At 39.0% G+C, this 17836-nt stretch overlaps 1 long non-coding RNA gene across 2 annotated transcripts in view; it reads right to left on the reverse strand.

Moving 5' to 3' along the window:
• Positions 1-17836, reverse strand: part of LOC111091565 — a 145727-nt gene that overhangs the window by 118369 nt on the left and 9522 nt on the right. For both annotated transcript variants that reach the window (XR_005375778.1, XR_005375777.1), the window contains exon 2: positions 4716-4768. This is a non-coding gene — a long non-coding RNA (uncharacterized LOC111091565). The remainder of the gene's footprint in view (positions 1-4715; positions 4769-17836) is intronic.

Raw genomic sequence — 17836 nt, forward strand, 5'->3', positions numbered from 1 at the left:
TACAGAGACAGCAGAAAGAATTTCTTCTAGCATTTGGCGAGTAAAAACTCCTGACCTTATGGGGCAAAATAAATAAGCCGTTCCCAGCTTTACCACAGGCAAAGCAGTGACAAGGAGAAACCAACTATTCTCTTCTCAGGAGTCTCTGCTCAGTCCCCGGGCTCCCTGAGGAGCCCATCCATCTATTATCATTTTAACTGGATGTTCCCCTGTAGATAGCACCCACTGGGTTGAAGAGAAATTAGGCACTGTTGGCCTAAGTGTGTTTGACTATAGCTTAAAGATGTTCTGAAGACAACTGGACCAGGGCTGAGGGGTTTCCAAGGGCCTTGAAAGTTCTCTGGGATCTTTGGCTTTGCTCTGAACATCTGACAGCTCATTGTTCTCTTACAATCTTCAGGGACCAATTATATAACTGCCTGGAAATAAAAACAATTTCTACTTGTGTCCTCGGAACCCAATTATCCAGGGACACACCTCTCATAAGACTGGAGCCTGGATCACTGGGTTCATCCCACATGGTGGACTTGAGTCCTTACCACAGCTGTGCCTCATCAAAGAAATGCAAGAACATCCACTCATCAGGTCCGCTTGCCTGCAGACCTCCCTTAAACCAGGCAAAGCTGAGGAGGAGAGACCAAGAAACTTGCCTCTGGATAACTGACATAAGTGTCACAACAATTCATTCTTGCCACTGTGACCATGATGGAATTCTCAGTCGATGTCTGTAGGCTCTGCATTCACACACAGCTCTCACATGCTGGGCTGCTTTCCGTTGTTGCCCTGAGCACAAGATAGTTGACGCTGTTGTGGAAGACCATGGAGTTCCTGACCAATATTTGTAAATGCTCTCTCAGTATCTATTTGCTCTGTGTTTACATGTAATTCTGGTAAACTCTGTTTCTGTTCCCTTCAGTACAGATTAATTGTGTAGATGTCCCAAAACCCATTTTATAGTTATTGAATGATATTTACAGGTTCACATTCAGTGCCTATAGGCTCTTTTGTTCCTATAGCATTTAGCAAAGCTTGGGTTTTATTATCTTGCTGTTTACTTCACTGCATACCAATTAACATAGGAGTGAGTGGGTTTTGCAAAAGACACAATGACACAGGCAAGAAGTGATCATTAACATCTTTATGAGAAGAAATACAAGAACCATAAAAGTGTATTAATTTTAGACCAAGATCAAAGAAAGAGAGCAAGATATTATCTAGTTTAGAGGTATTAGCTCTACATGTCTTATAGTCCCTGAAAGCAGGTAATATTGGTGCCCAGTGGAGTGGATATTCTTATGATGCTTCTATAAAATTAATAAAAAATAAAGTTATATTCAGTATATCCTTTTTAAGAGGTAGAGAAATATGCAATGCTTTTTATCTACTTTTCCATACAAGTTGATATAATGTGGAACTTGAAGGGGTAAGCTTTTGTTATAATGATAATTACAGCCACCATTCTTGAGTGCCTCCTCCATGCTGGGCAATGCGCCGGGTGTTTAAAATAAATTATTATTAAACCTGGACAGTGAGTCTGCAACACAGCCAGTTTGGCATCTGAGAGGCATAGGTAAAGCAGATTCCTTCTTTGTGGCTTTGGCAGTTGGTTTAATTTTTAGAATTTTTAAAAATATTTTATTTATTTATTCATGAGAGACAGAGAGAGAGAGAGAGAGAGAGAGAGAGAGAGAGGCAGAGACATAGGCAGAGGGAAAAGCAGGCTCCATGCAGGGAGCCTGATGTGGGACTTGATCCAGGGACTCCAGGATCACACCCTGGGCTGAAGGCAGACGCTCAACCGCTGAGCCACCCAGGTGTCCCCTATTTTTAGAAATTAAGACACATTGCCCTACTCTTAAGGAAGAGGACTATGTACTAATTTCATCTGATATATCATACTCAGCTGATGTAGTTAGATAAGCAATAATAATACCAATACTAAAATAATAGGCACCACTCTGAAGAATCTGCTCTGTGCCAAGCAATGTGTCTGGTCTTTAACATAAACTATCTTTACTTCAGCGAGGTAGTTATTGCTATTCACATTTTATATGGTCAGAAACACTGGGTCAAGGGAAGTATCATCTGCTCAAGAACAAGAGGTGAATGATAGCGCCAAGACTCAACTCCACTTGCACAAGAACCTAAAGCCAGACTCTTCCCAACCCAATCAGAAACTTTATGGTTCCCGATACTGACCTAAGGGAATCACCTCTGCAAGGAGCTTTCTGGCATAGTGGGAAGGTTCCTATTTCTATCCTTCTTCTCCATGGAACAGTGTTCTCAGTCAGGAAGAGGAGAGTCATTCTGCATTCTATAAATCTGAGCCAAGGGAGAATTTTAATCATCTAACAGGATCCCAGCCAGAGTAATTCCTGATGTCACCAGCTGAGTCCATCCACCTCTCAGAGTAACCTGGTCCTTCTCCACGACATTCAGTTCTTGCCCTGGCAGCTGAAGGCACCCTAAACATGGTTTCTGGATCTTGGAAGGAACCTCTCCTGGTGCCTACAGGAAAGGTGCTGTGCAGGTAGGAAAGCAGCCCCCAGGGCAAATCAACTCTACTAGGTTATCTTATTTTCCTACTATAAGAATCCAGGGAGACCCCATGAACACAAAATACCATTCTTTCCTTCTGCCATAAATGTCTTTCTCATGCCTTGTGTAACCTAAAGTCCACTGACATCACCTCCTAGATTCTAGACTCTTAATGGCAGTTGATATGTCCCACCGAAGGGAGAGGGAATCCTAAATCAAAGTTCTGAAAACCCTGATGCCTGAATGTGAATAATAATTACATTATCTTGTGGCAGCAGGGACATATTAGAGCTTCCTCAAATTTGGGTAGTGGAAAGACTTGAAGTTTGTGTGCACCCACACATTTAAACTCTTCTCTATTGCCTGCTCAACTGCAGTAAAGGTTCTAAATACTTTCTTAAAAAGTAGTTTCCTGGGACACCTGGGTGGTTCAGCGGTTGAGTGCCTTTGGCTCAGGGCGTGATCCCGGCATCTAGGATCGAGTCCCGCATAGGGCTTCTTGTGGGGAGCCTGCTTCTCCCTCTGCCTCTGTCTCTGCCTCTCTCTCTCTGTGTCTTTCATGAATAAATAAATAAAATCTTTAAAAAAAAGAAGTAGTTTCCATCAGGTGATTTTTAATCCAGTGCTCATTTAGTATTTTTGCTGTTTGGTTGTTATCAAAGAAGTCTAGTAGAGGCATCTAAAGCATGGGGCTAACATCCATGTCCCAACTTCAGGGTTGATTTAATAGCATCCTAAGTCCCTAGCAAGGCCTAGAGTAGTATAATGGCAAAGCTCTCCATTTCCCACCTCTACTGGAGATGCACTCAATTGGCACCAATTTGCTCCATATCTCCCCTTTTTCTGTAGCACATGTGAACAGGATTATTGCAAAACACAAAATACATTGGAGGTTGCTAAGGGAAGAAGATCTTATACTTGAAATTTCATGATTTCTAGAGACACCCTCCTTAGGGTGTGGACAGCCTAAGGTCCTGGCTGAATGTGGACAGCCATACAGGTCATGTTCAGGAGGGCTCCCTTTCCAATGGAAGGAGCACAGAGAACAGCACCTGATATAAAGAGGAGTTATCTTGTCTCCTCACTCCCTGCCCCACATCCTTATCAGGGACTCTGTAACTTGTCCTCTATTCAGCCACTTTCTGACTCTAGCCCACAGCAGCTTTTTTCTCCAAGCGTCTAAGACTTACAGGCCTTGCCAGTCAGACCAGTCCTCTAGTATTGTGGTAGCCAGAAAAATGTCCCACCCAACCTTCACACACAGATATGACTTATTCTAATCCCTGGATATTGAGGATATCTTACCATACATAGCAGAAGGGACTCTGAAGATGTGATTAAATTGAGAATTTGAGAAGGATATATTTTCCCGGATTATCCCAATGAACCCAGTAAAATCACAAGAGTCCTTCCAAGTGGAAGAGGGGATGAGACAAGGAGGTAAAAGTGATGCAGTGTGAAAAGGACATGACTGGCCATTGCTGGTTTGGAAACACAGAAGAATAGAGTCATGAACCAACAGTACCTGACAGGCAAATGGAGGAGGCCAAGGAGTGAGTACCTTGTCACAGATAATTACTTTAAAGATAGCATAAAGTTTGCAGCATATTTGTAGGCTCTTAGAATTAGATGGGAACTTCAAAATCTCTCAATCCAATAGATAAGTTTGAACAATGTGGAAATCAAAGACCAATGATCTTCGCAAAGTCACACCATTTCAGTTACGGGTAGGAATTAGAATCCCATCTCCTGACACCCAGCATTCCTTCTACAACTTGAACCCCACCCCATCCACCACTGAATCCACTGTTCAAACAAAACTCTCCAGAATGAACCATAATTTCAGACAAGGTTAAACAACAAATAATGAGAACTATAGGAAGTTAGTGGATTTTTCTTTGAACTTTGAAGAATTTACAATTTTTATTTTATGAATGTTATTATGGATCTGATTTTGGTTTTATTTTCTACCAATTTATTTACCTTAAGTGGCAGCACTAACATTTATTTTCCTTCAGCAAATTTGCCCAAATCCCAAATGTTGGGTCAAGAATTATAAAGGATTCCCATCTGATCATTGAGCCTCTCACTACAAGTCACATTAGCCCTGAAGCAGGCGGACACACCGATGTCCTGCTCTGATCCAATAGCTGTGTCCAGAGGATCAGAGCTCTTACCTGATGTTGCAAGAGATAAGCCTTGTCCTGGCATCTCAGAGCTTCAATGGCACCTGGAAAATAGAATTGTCAAGCTCAATTCTCTTACTACTTCCTCTCCTATAAAACAAAGCTAATAACACCCACCTTATTAAACTGTGAGAATAAGCGAGAGAACACATACAGAGTGCCTGACACTATGGAACTCAAGTTTCTTGCTTTGGTTTATTTCAGTATAATTTTGTTATAAGTTTTCATCCATGCAACATCGTTAAGATAATTTTATATCTAGGTTATTAATTAAACATTGACATCTCCCTTTTCTACTGTTTACAGCGTCCACCTGCTTAATGGGCTCAGCAACCCCTACACCCCCAAGGTACACTTCCTGCCTCTCTTTGGCAGTTACTTCTGCTCTCCCTTCCACAGTAGGGACTCTGCTGCCCTCTGAAAATGTTTTAGGGAAGTGATTCAGAGACAAAGGATTCTCTGCCCCTGTTCTTCAGTAATCTTACTGATGGAAAGCTTTGGTTTTGCCTCTTCTTTACACAGTCCAAACAACTTTTTGAAAGCATTTTATGTTTTCAGAGTAGTTTCAGATTCACAGTAAAACTGAGAGAAAGATCCACAGATTTTCCACATACCCCTGCCCCCTCATATGCATAGCTTCCCCATTATCCACACCCCTCACCAGAGTGGTACATTGTTGATATAATTCATGAACCTACACTGCACATCATAATGCCCTAAGTCCACAGCTTGCTTTAGCGTTGTGAAAATTAATAAGGGGAAACCTCAGCAGAGTTGGGAGGCCAGAGTCCATTGTCAAATTGTCAAATTGTCAATTGACTCAAAGTCAATTATAGGAAGGACTGTCAATCACACACTCCAACAAAGAATCTTCAATAGGAAAGAATCATAAATTACAGATCACAACAGAAAAAAGATGTACATTTCATCTCCTACAAGAGATCAGCTACCACTACCACTCAGCCAATCAGAAACCATCATTACCATGAATGCTTGCTTTTCTCCAATGGACTTTCCTACAAAACAAGCCCTCTAAACGTCCTCTTTCTTCTCCATAAAATAATTTTCCTCTCCTTTTTTCATTGGATTTGCCTATGATTTTGCATGTCCTGAGTTGCAATCCTCTGCTATTCTCAAAGAAACTCATTTTTTTCTGAGAAAATAACTGAGAGTTTTAAGATTAATGGGGTTCACTCTTAGTTTTGTATCCTCTGTGGCCTTGGACAAAGGTATCATAACATATATCCAACATTACAGTACCATACAGGGTCCTTTCACTGCTCGAAAAATCCTCGGATGTTTTCACTATCTCCATGGCCTTTCTGTTTCCAGAATGTCATATAGAACCACAGAGTATGTAGCCTTTTCAGATTGGCCACTTGCACTTAGTAATATGCATTTAAGTTCCCCCCATCTCTCTCTCTCTTTTTAAAAGATTTTATTTATTTTTTATTTGAGAGAGGGAGAGAGCATGAGCAGGGAGGAGGGGCATAGGGAGAGGGAGAAGCAGACTCCCTGCTGCATCGGTAGCCCAATGTAGGGCTCCATCCCAGGACCCTGAGGCCATGACCTGAGCAGAAGGCAGACACTTAACCGAGTGAGCTACCCAGGCACCTCCCCCCACCCCCATCTCTTTTCATGGCTTCACAGCTCATTTCTTTTTACCACTGAATAATATTCTATCATCTGGATGTACCACCATTTATTTATCCATTCACCTTCTGAAGGACATCTTGATTGCTTCCAAATGTTGGCAATTAGGAATAGAGAGGGAGAGGAAGCATCTCCAGACCTACCCTAAGGGCTCAGATTATGTGAGCCTATGCTTCTGCACTTGTAAACTTCACATGTTTTCAGTTTTTTGGTTTTGGTTCTTAGATCCAGCTAAAGTTGGATATTTCCCTTCTACCATGTAGAAGGCTTGAGCTGACTGGAGTTGGGTGTTTCTCTTCCTCTGGTCATTTAGGCTCTGATAATACCCAAGCACTTTCAGCTCTAGTTAATTAGTTTCTGCTGAGGACAGATGTGATTAAGAAAAACAGTGCTCTGCTGTATTTAAAATGGTTCCTTGCTCCTCCCCTACAGAAGCATAAGGGGATCGATCTTCTTTGATACTTCTGTGAGAACCTGGTGGAGTCTTAGATGTAAATCTCATAAAATTGTGGAACATACTTCCACCCAACCAGGGCCAGGTCCTCCTGGAATTTTTAGCTCTTACAATTGTCCAGCCGCTTGTCACAATTCTGGTTATCCTAGTCCATCTCTACTTCCAGGCACTGGTTCTTGCTGAGTTTCCCTCTGTGATTCTCCTCTGGTAAGCCATTACACCTCGTATTTGCCCCTGTGTCTCTCCAATCTTGGGGAGCAGGATTTTGACCTTTTTTCCTCTCCTATTCTCCCTCCTTCCTCTTCTAGAATAACTGATAAATTTTCAGTCCGTTCACTTTTCAGCTTGTTACGCCTTCCAAAACCCTACCTGTGGAAAACGGTACAGCCAATTTTCAAATACAAAAATCCAGCTACTTTTACAGCTTTGAATCTCCCGCAGGCTGACTAGAATGGATTTATTGTGATGGTGATGTTGGTGCCTCTACAGTTGTCATGGTTGTGGGTGTGGTTCTCATTGAGTCTATACTGTACACGAATTCTATAGTAGCAATAAAGTTAACCACTTTTTAAATTTTTAAGATCTACATTGTTAGCAACATTCAAATATACAGAATTGTTTTACTATAGTCACCACGATATATACTACACTCCATGACTTATTTATTTTATAACTGTTAGTTTGTACTTTACCCCCTTTTATGAACCCTCTTTACCCATTTTGCCCACCCCTCTCCCCAGCCCGCATCCCATACTTAGCAATCACCAATCTTTCCTTGTATCTATGAGTTTAAGATATTTTTAAAATCCTTTTTCCCTTATTCCACATAGAAATATCATATAGTATATATCTTTCCATGTTTGACTATCTCAGCTAGTATAATGTCCTCCGAGTCCACCCATGTTCTCACAATGGCAAATTTTCCTTCTTTTTTATGACTTAATAATATTCTACTATATGTATATCACATTTTATTTACCCATTTATCTGAACACAAAGTGTTTCCGTATTGTGGCTATTGTAATAATGGTGTAATGAAAATGTAGGGGCACATGTATCAAGCTGCAATTTTCTTTTCTTTAGATAAATACCCAGAAGTGGAATTGCAGATGATATGAAGTTCTAGTCATAATTTTTAGAGGACATTTATACTGTTTTCCATCGTGGTTGCAACAACATACATTCCCACAGTAATGCATCAGGTTTCTCTTTTCTCCACATTATACCCAACAATTGTTATTTCTTGATTTTTCATTTTCCCCCCTTGGTTTTGATAATAGCTATTCTAGCAGGAGTGACGGCTTTGCCCATTCTTTAATCAGAATGGTGTTTTGACTTGTTTCTTTAGGGTTGCTGTGGAGTTGTGTGAGTTCTTTATAATAAAGAGTTATAAAGTATAAAGGACTTATACAACTAATTACTAAAAAAGTCCAATTCCTCTGCATGTGGCTGTCCAATTTTCCCAACACCATTTGTTGAAGAGATTGTCTTTTTTTCCATTGGACATTCTTTCCTGTTTTGTAGATTAGTTGACCACAGAGTTGAGGGTCCATTTCTGGGTTCTTTATTCTGTTCCACTGATCCATGTGACTCTTTTTGTGCCACTACCATACTGTGTTGATGATTACAGTTTTGTAATATAGCTTGAAATCAGGCATTGTGATATCCCCAGCACTGGTTTTCTTTCTCAACATTCCTTTGGCTACTCAGGGTCTTTTCTGGTTCCATACAAATTTTAGGATTATTTGTTCCAACTCTGTGAAATGAGTTGAGGGTATTTTGATCGGGATTGCATTGGATGTATAGATCGCTCTAGGTAGCATAGACATTTTAGCAATGTTTGTTCTTCTAATCCATAAGCATGGAACATTGTTATTTTACTTTGTGTCTTCCTCGATTTCTTTCATGAATGTTATAGTTTTCAGAGTACAGATCCTTTACCTCTTTGGTCTATTCTTAGGTATCTTATGGTTTTGGGTGCAATTGTAGATGGGATCAACTCCTTCATTTCTCTTTCTTCTTTTTCATTGTTAATGTATGTAATTGCAACTGATTTCTGTGCATTGATTTTATATCCTGCCACCCTGCTGAATTTCTTTATGACTTCTAGGAATTTGGGAGTGGAGTCTTTTTGGTTCTTCCACATAGAGTATCATGTCATCTGGGAAGAGTGAAAATTTGACTTCTTCTTTGCTAATACAATTGGCCTTTTATTTCTTTTTGTTGGCAGATTGCTGGGCTAGCAGTTCTACTACTGCATTGAACAACACTGGTGAGTGGACATTCCTGTCGTGTTCCTGACCTTAAGGGAAAGCTCTCAATTTTTTCCTGTTGAGGATGATATTCACTGTGGGCTTTTCTTCGATTACTTTTATGACACTGTGGTATGTTACCTCTTCTACACTGTGAAGAGTTTTAATTAGAAAGGATGTTGTACTTTGAAAAATGTTTTTTGTGCATCTAATGAGAGGATCATATGGTTCTTGCCTTTCTTTTATTATTTTTAAAGGTTTTATTTACTTATTTTCATGAGTGACAGAGAGAGAGGCAGAAACATAGGCAGAGTGAGCAGCAGGCTCCCTGTAGGAGCATGATGTGGGACTCAATCCCAGGACCCTAGGATCACTGCCTGAGCCAAAGGTGGATGCTCAACCACTGAGCCACCCAGTGCCCCACCTCAGAAGGAGGGAATCTTACTCAGGCACCATGCCTGGACTAGAGCCCAATGGGGATTCATCTCAGGACCCTGAGATCTTGAGCTGAGCTAATGTCAAGATTCCAAACCTTAACCAACTGAGCCATCCATGCATCCCTAATTTATTAAAAATAATTTAGTACTTAAAAAAGAATCCAGTATAATTTGCATGCAGCTTATATATCATACATCCATTTCAGGACTATATATGTTGATTTGACAATTTATTACCCATCAAGATAAGAACATAGTTACCCATCCTACCACCCATCACCGTCTAACAACCACCACTTTGTCCTCTATATTTTAGTGTCCATTTTATCTTGGTTTCATTTTATCTTTGTTTGTTTGCTTTGATTCTTAAATATACATATCCTTGAAATCGTATAGTATTATCTTTCTCTGACTGACTTCTTTTATTTAGCATTATGCCCTGTACATCCATCCATGTTGTTGTAAATGGCAAGCTTTCATTCTTTTTTATGGCTGGTCATAGTCCATTGTATATACCAAATCTTTTTGTCCATTAATCTTTCAATGGACACTTGGGTTGTCTCCATTTGTGGCTATTGTAATTAATGCTGCAATAAATATAGGGGTGCATTTATCTTTTCAAATGAATGTCTGTATCCTTTGGGTAAATACTGAGTAGTGGAATTACTGGATCAAATGGCAATTATATTTCCAATGCTTTGAGGAACCTCCATATCATCTTCCACAGGAGCTGTAGCAATTTGCATTCTCACCAACAGTACACGAGGTTTCCATTTTTACCAGAATCTCGCTAACATTTGTTGTGTTTTATGTTTTTTGATTTTAGCCATTCAGACAGGTGTGAGATGATATCTCAATGTGGTTTTGACTCGAATTTCTCTGTGGAGTAACCATGTTGGGCATCTTTTGGCATTTCTGTTGGCCACGTGTATGTCTTCTTTGGAGAAATGTCTTTTAATGTCTCCTGCCCATTTTTGAATGGGATTCTGTGTGCCTTTTTGGTGCTGAATTGTACAAGGTCTTTATATATTTTGGATACTAACCCTCTACTGGATATATCATTTGCAAATATTTCCTCCCATTCAGTAGGTTGTCTTTTAGTTTTGTGGATTGTTTCCCTTACTGTGCAGAAGATTTTTCTCTTGATAAAGTCCTAAAAATCTATTTTTGCTTTTGTTTCCCTTGACTGAGGACTCACATCTAGAAAATTGTTTCTTTGGTCAATGTCAGAGAAATTACTGCCTGTGCTCTCTTCTATGATTTTCATGGTTTCTTATTTCATGTTTAGGTTTTTAATCCATTTTGAGTCTATTTTTGCATATGTTGTTTGTAATTGGTCCATTTTCACTTTTTTGCTTACAGCTGTCCAGTTTCCCATTTGTTGAAGAAACTGTCTTTTTCTCATTGCATACTCTTTCCTCCTTTGTCATGCATTAATCAACCATAATATCCCGGGTTTCTTTCTGGGCTCTACTCTATTCCATTGAGTGCACTTGCACACAGGACGCTATAGCTCTGCAGATACTACACACACAGTGGATCACCAGGGTGCTCATAGTCTTGTCTTGTGCCTAGTGGTCACTGGGAAATCAGTTTGGACCTTTGGCCAGTACCAGTGGGTGGCACATAGGCTCAGAGATGTAGGGGCAGGCAGCCTGGAAATACCAAGTCCTATTAGTTCTGGTAAGGTACTTTATACTTATTTTCTATGCTCTTGGCAATTTTTACACATTTATTTTTCCAGGAGAAAGTTAGACTAATTGTCACTTCTTTAAAATTCCTGTTTAGATTTTGGTTGGCATTGGGTTTTCCAGGTAGACAACTGTTTCATCCTTATATAACAGTAAATCTTAGTTCATAGTTTAGTTCTTTTTATATCATGTACGACTCTCTGATAATGTTGAGACACAAATGATTATAGGTATCCTTGAAGATTAAGGCTATTGATTTCAAACGGAGTTTCTTTATCATCCTAAGAAAGTATCTTTCTTCTTATTGTATGCTGAGAGAGTTTTTAAAAATCATAAAGGAATATTAAATTTCATCAAAACCACAAAATCTTAGGACTTTTCTCCTCTGACTTACTATTATGATAATACATAACCAGGCATAGAATCTAATAATAACAATTAATATTTCTGAGTACTTACTACATGCTAGACTATAGTAAATGCTTCACAGAATTAACTCTTGTAATCTTTACAAGGATTGCTTAAGTATCATAGATCCATTTTATGGGTGAAGAAACTGAGATACAGAGACATTAAACAGGTTAACCAAAGCCATATGGCTATCAGATGCATATCAAGATGTAAAACTATTTGTAGGCTATCTAGCTCCAGAGTCTGGTGTCTTAAATCACTACACTGCTTCTTGATAAACTCTACTTGGTCAGAAAATATATAATAAAATATACTTCCAAATTCAGTGTGTTTGTGATTTATTAAGGATTTTGTACTACCATTGTTAAGTTTAATATTAGGGCTATGCTAATGTCATTCAATGAGTTAGCAAATTTTTGAATTTTTAATGTTTCACATCAATGTAAAAAGCATGAAACCGAGCTCAAGGCTTTATATAATTCAACTGTTAAACTTTCTCACATAGTTCCTTTAGGTTTAGGTTTTCTCAGGGAGTTCTTAAGGTTTTCAATTTCTGCTATGCTTATTCTACTCTATTGTTATACTATATATTTTATTCTATCTATTCTTGTTTTACCTATATTTCTGTGAAATTTGCTATTTTGAATTTTTTGATGTGTTAGCAAATTGTACTTTCATTATAATTCAAAATCTTCATATTTGACATTATATCTTTCTTTTTTATTTTATTTTATGTTTTTTTTTTATTTTTTATTTATTTATGATAGTCACAGAGAGAGAGAGAGAGAGGCAGAGACACAGGCAGAGGGAGAAGCAGGCTCCGTGCACCGGGAGCCCGACGTGGGATTCGATCCCGGGTCTCCAGGATCGCGCCCTGGGCCAAAGGCAGGCGCTAAACCGCTGCGCCACCCAGGGATCCCATCTTTCTTTTTTAAAATATATCTTTCTTTCCATTCTGGATGTGGTATATCTGCATTTTCCCTTTTCGTTTCCCTCACTTACTTTATCAGAAATTTCTTTTTAATTAAACTTTTTAAGTAAGAGCTTTAATATTAATTTTTCAACGCTGCTATCTTTCTTCTCTTTAATTCACTCCTTTCTTTGCTGATCACTTAATTCCCTTCTCCCACATAATTGTTGAAAACTTTATTGAGCTGGTCTCTTCCTAGATTTCTGAGTTGAATTATTAAATTAAACTGCACATATTCTCTTTGTCTTACTTGCATGTAACCACTTCTTCCCACCCCCTCTGACTCTTCCTGATCCAGGTCTCCATCATGTTTGACATGAACTATAACAACAATCTCCCAACTGATCTCCGTGTTTCTACCCTTTTCATATAGACACTTCGGAGTGATTCTTGCTAGAATCACTTGCTAGAAGTAAGTCATATTGCTTCTATCCTCTGCTCAAAACCTTCCACAGATTCCCCATCTCACTTAGAGTCAAAGTCTTCAGGGTAGCTGAAGAGGTACTGCATGATGTGACCCCATATCATTTCTCTCATCTCCCCACCTGCCTAACTAACCCACTGCCTATTCCATTTCCAGCTTCCTCAGGGCCTTGGAACTGTGTTCTCTGCCTACAATGCTATGCCCCCAATTCCTGCACGCCTGACTCCTCTCCCTTCCTTCAGAATTCTGATGCAACATCACCTTCTCAGGACAGTCTTCTGAGTATTGTACACAAAATGACATCCCTCTCTGAACACTCTCCATCCACCTTATTTGGCCTTATTTAACCCAAAAGTTTTATCACCGTGTGAGATATTATATATCTATAGGGGGGTTTTGCTCACTGTAATTCCACTAGCATGTCACTCAATGAAGGAAGTTAGATTTTTCTCAACCTATATCCCTGGAGCATAGAAAAAAATCTAGAATAGTGTAACCCTTCAATGACTATTTGTTGGCTGAATAAGTAAATTAGGAAACTCTGTAAGTTTTACTCTGACTTTATCTTTAACCATGCATCATGTTCTGAGATGTGAAGTTCCCATTTTAAAAATTGTCTTTAACTTTTCTTTTGATATCTTCTTTAATGCAAAGTAATTTAGTAGAGAAGTCTCAAATTTAAAATAGCTTTTAAGATTACCCTTCAGTGATTTAGTTCCAGGTTTTCTTGCATTGAGGTTTGATAGACAGTGATCTTTAGAATTTTTTGCTTGGGAAATTTATTGAGATTTTCTATCAGGCTTATTATGTGATCCTTTCCCACAAATGTTTTAAAGATAACAGAAAATATTTTGAGTACTTTTCCTGGGGTAAAAACTTTTATACCAATAACTAGCTAGCTAGCTACGGATATGTAATTAAAGCAAATAATTATATATTCTGTTTGCCTGTGTAGTTAATCTTGCAAAGACAAAGAGAAGGCAATACATTTTCTAAGTATTATTTAATTTCTGTGAATTATCCCTGGTATACTCCTAAAAATACTTAGTTTACATATGATAATTTTTCTTAGTTTTAAAAGCAACATTCATGAGGTAAAAATTATATAATATAAAATTATACACATGAATTATACTTCCATGAGTTTTAGTGCAAGTGTTCCATAAAACTGATATCATTATCACCACAACAAAAGATAGAAAATATCTCCATCATCCCAGAACATTTCTGATGCCACTTTGAAGTCCATATCTCCCAAAGCCCTATTCCTCATCCAATCACTGATTGATTTCTATCACTGTTGATTCATTTTTCCATAGGCAGATAATATGTACTCTCTTGCATCTAGCCTCTTTCTGTCAGCATAATACTTGGGAGATTTATATACATTGTTGCATGTATCACATACAACTATTGGGGGGGCATTAAATGGGTATTAATTGGCTCTTAATGCCCAAGGACTGGGGTGAAAGAGTTAAGTAGTATTTCATTATATACCAAAATTCATTGAGTGGACACGTATTATTTCCAGTTTCAGTTGTTATGTATGACACTTTTATGAACATTCATGTACACATGCTTCTATGACAGGTCACAGTCTTTTCTCTTGGATAAGTAGCAAGACATTACATGGCAAATGCCTATTTTAACTAAATTGACTGTGCTGGTTTACAAATGGCTACGCCATTTTATGCTCTCATGTCAAGCAGCAGAAATTTATAATCATTTGCCCTGTTCCCCACATCCTTGACAAGGCTTGATATTCTCAGCCTTCTCAATTTTAGCCATTCTTACAATACTGTGGCAGTACCTCATTATAGATTTTAATATTTATTCCCCTAATGATTGGTGATAATTGAGGATCTTTTCATGTACTATTTTAAAAATAGATTTTATTTATTTATTCATGAGAGAGAGAGAGAGACAGAGACAGAGAGAGGCAGAGACATAGGTAGAGGGAGATGCAGGCTCCCTATGGGGAGCCTGATGTAGGACTCAACCCCAATCTGGGATACAACCTGAACCCAAGGGTGATGCTCAACCACTAAGGCACCCAGGTATTCCCTTGACTTGTTTTTTTTTTTTTATTTTTTTAAGATTTTATTTATTTATTCATGAGATGCACACAGAGAGACACAGAGACATACTCAGAAGGAGAAGCAGGCTCCCTGTGGGGAACCTGATGTGGGACTTGATCCCAGGATCCCAGCATCATGCCCTGAGCCAAAGGCAGATGCTCAATCACTGAGCCACCCAAGCATCCCTTGACTTATTTTTTTATGAGCTATCTTATCAGCTGAATCCAGTCTACAAATTTATCTATTCATTCTCTAGAATATATATAGCTTAATGAGAAGGCTCTAATTATTTGGATTCTTAGATATTTTTGCTCTGTTCTCGAAACTCCTCTGGATATTCCTGTAGCAGTTGCTGCTACATGTAAATGATGGATAGAGCTAACAAATATTTTGTGTTTGTCTTTGGTAGGGCCCTGTGTCAAGCACTATCCATCTGGGTGTCATCTCTCTTCATCAAGCTTGCCAGGACAATGATAAGATTATTTTTTTTCCATAAAGGCAATGCGGTAGGTACTCTAGAGACTTCCTGGAGAGTTCACTTGTTCTGTAGTTCTAGGAAGGTTATAGAAGTGTTTTCTTGCCTACTAAAAGTAGCCAACAATGACCAAATCCTATACAAAATAATTAATGTAGTCCACAAAGCTTTGTATGATGTAGCACCTATTGTTCCAGCACAATTCTCACCATGCCTTCCTTCCCACTTCAGTGTTACACTGGTATCCTTTCAGTTTTGTCAAAATCTCCATTTCCTCCTACCATGGGGACTTTTCACATGCCATTTCCTTATTCCAGAATCCCCTTATCTGTTTTTTAAAAGATTTTATTAAATAAAATATTTTTTTTAAAATAAAGATTTTATTTATTTATTCATGAGAGACACACACAGAGAGAAGCAGAGACATAGGCAGAGTGAGAAACAGGCTCCCCACAAGGAGCCTGATGTGGGACTCCATCCCAGACTCAGAATCACATCCTGAGCTGAAGGTAGACGCTCAACCGCTGAGCCACTCAGGTGTCCCCCCATATCTTCTTTATTCTTGGTTGACTCTTACTAATCTTTTAGATCTCAGCTAAGTGTTGTTTCCTCAGAGAAGTTTTCCCAGATAACTACCCCCTGAGTCTAGGTTATAGTTCTTTCTTATTTGATATCAATAAGTGGATGTACCTTTCCTTCAGTTCACCATTTCAGTTTTAATTTATATATTTATTAGTGTGAATATTTGATTAATGTCTACTCCTCCTTAGGTTTACAGTTCCATTTGCACAGGGACTGCATTTTGCTCTCCTTGTAACACTTAACATAGAATCAAGCATAGTAGGTGCTCAATAAGTGTTTATGGCATGAAGGAAGGGGGCAATTAGAACTCATTTTGATTAAAAGTATCCTTTGAATAACACAGTAGGTTATATCCTAACCTAATATAGACACTAAAGTTTTCCTAGGAATGACATATTATATTAAAACTCTAAAAATGAACAGGATTATGTCCAAAGAACAAAACAGCTGGAGAAGTAAGAAATAATGAGATTGAATAAGCTCATCAGTCATTGGATTAGGTCTAGTCAATTATTTCTTCTCTGCAGATGAGAACATTTGGTCCTTCTGTCCAAATATAGGAAGTTACTGCAGATCCCATGAAGAATGCTAGGAGCTTTAAAACTGAATAGGAAATGAGCTTATAATGTGGCAGGTGGATGCCACACATCTCCTGTGAGATTGCCAGATCTTTTTCAGAGTATCACTGAGAAAGACCACCTTTGCTGGAGCGTGCCTCCTCAATCACTTATGACTAGATGTCTGGAAGTAACAGAACAAGTGAGGATTTGAAAAAGAGAAGTGGTGCCAAATCAGAGCAGGATCAGTTAAGGCTACTTGTCCCTTAGCCTTGAAGATTTGGCCAAGGATATGTCCTAGGAATGCAAAGGTAACTCCACAGTACCCTAGAGAAACCAGAAAGCAGTGTCACATACAACAGACCTGGGAAGCTGATAAGGAATGTTGGGGCTCTCTGTAAGGCAGGTATGAAATCTAGGAGATGGTGCTAGGTTAGGCTGATTCCAAGAGTGATCAAATAATTCACCCGCATCCAGACTCCAATGCTTAAGCCCCAGACACTAATGTGATGGTATTTTTAGATGGGGCCTTTGGGAAATAATTAGGTTTAGATGAAGTCATGAGTGTAGGGCCCTCATAATGGGATTAGTAGCCTTTTACGAAGAGATACCAGAGTTGCATGCACTACCTCCCCATTCTGTACCATTTGAGCATGCAATGAGAAGGCAGCTTCCAGCAAGCCAGGTGAGAGACATCACAAGAACCTGACTGTACTGTTACTCTGATCTCCAATTTCTAGCCTATGTAACTAAAAAAATAAATGTCTCCTGTTTAAGCCAGCCAGTTTATGTATAATGGCATGGCAGGCTGCAACTAATACAGTGGTAATACAGAGGCAAACAGGAAGCACATGGTCCCTACTCTCATTGGTGGGTAAATAGAGAAGATATCAAACAATCTCATAAAATATAACTAATAACAGGTACATACAATGCAGCACAGGTATATTTAACAAAGATGTAGCCTCGCCAGAACTAGGGAAAAAGCTGCCTTAAGAAAGAAACTTTAAGGGACGCCTAGGTGGCTCAGCGGTTGAGCATCTGCCTTTGGCTCAGGGCGTGATCCTGGTCCGGGGATTGAGTCCTGCATCGGGCTCCCTGTGAGGAGCCTGCTTCTCCGTCTATCTC

The sequence above is a fragment of the Canis lupus genome, chromosome 21 (genome assembly GCF_011100685.1).
Source record: "Canis lupus familiaris isolate Mischka breed German Shepherd chromosome 21, alternate assembly UU_Cfam_GSD_1.0, whole genome shotgun sequence".
In the NCBI taxonomy this organism is placed as follows: domain Eukaryota; kingdom Metazoa; phylum Chordata; class Mammalia; order Carnivora; family Canidae; genus Canis; species Canis lupus.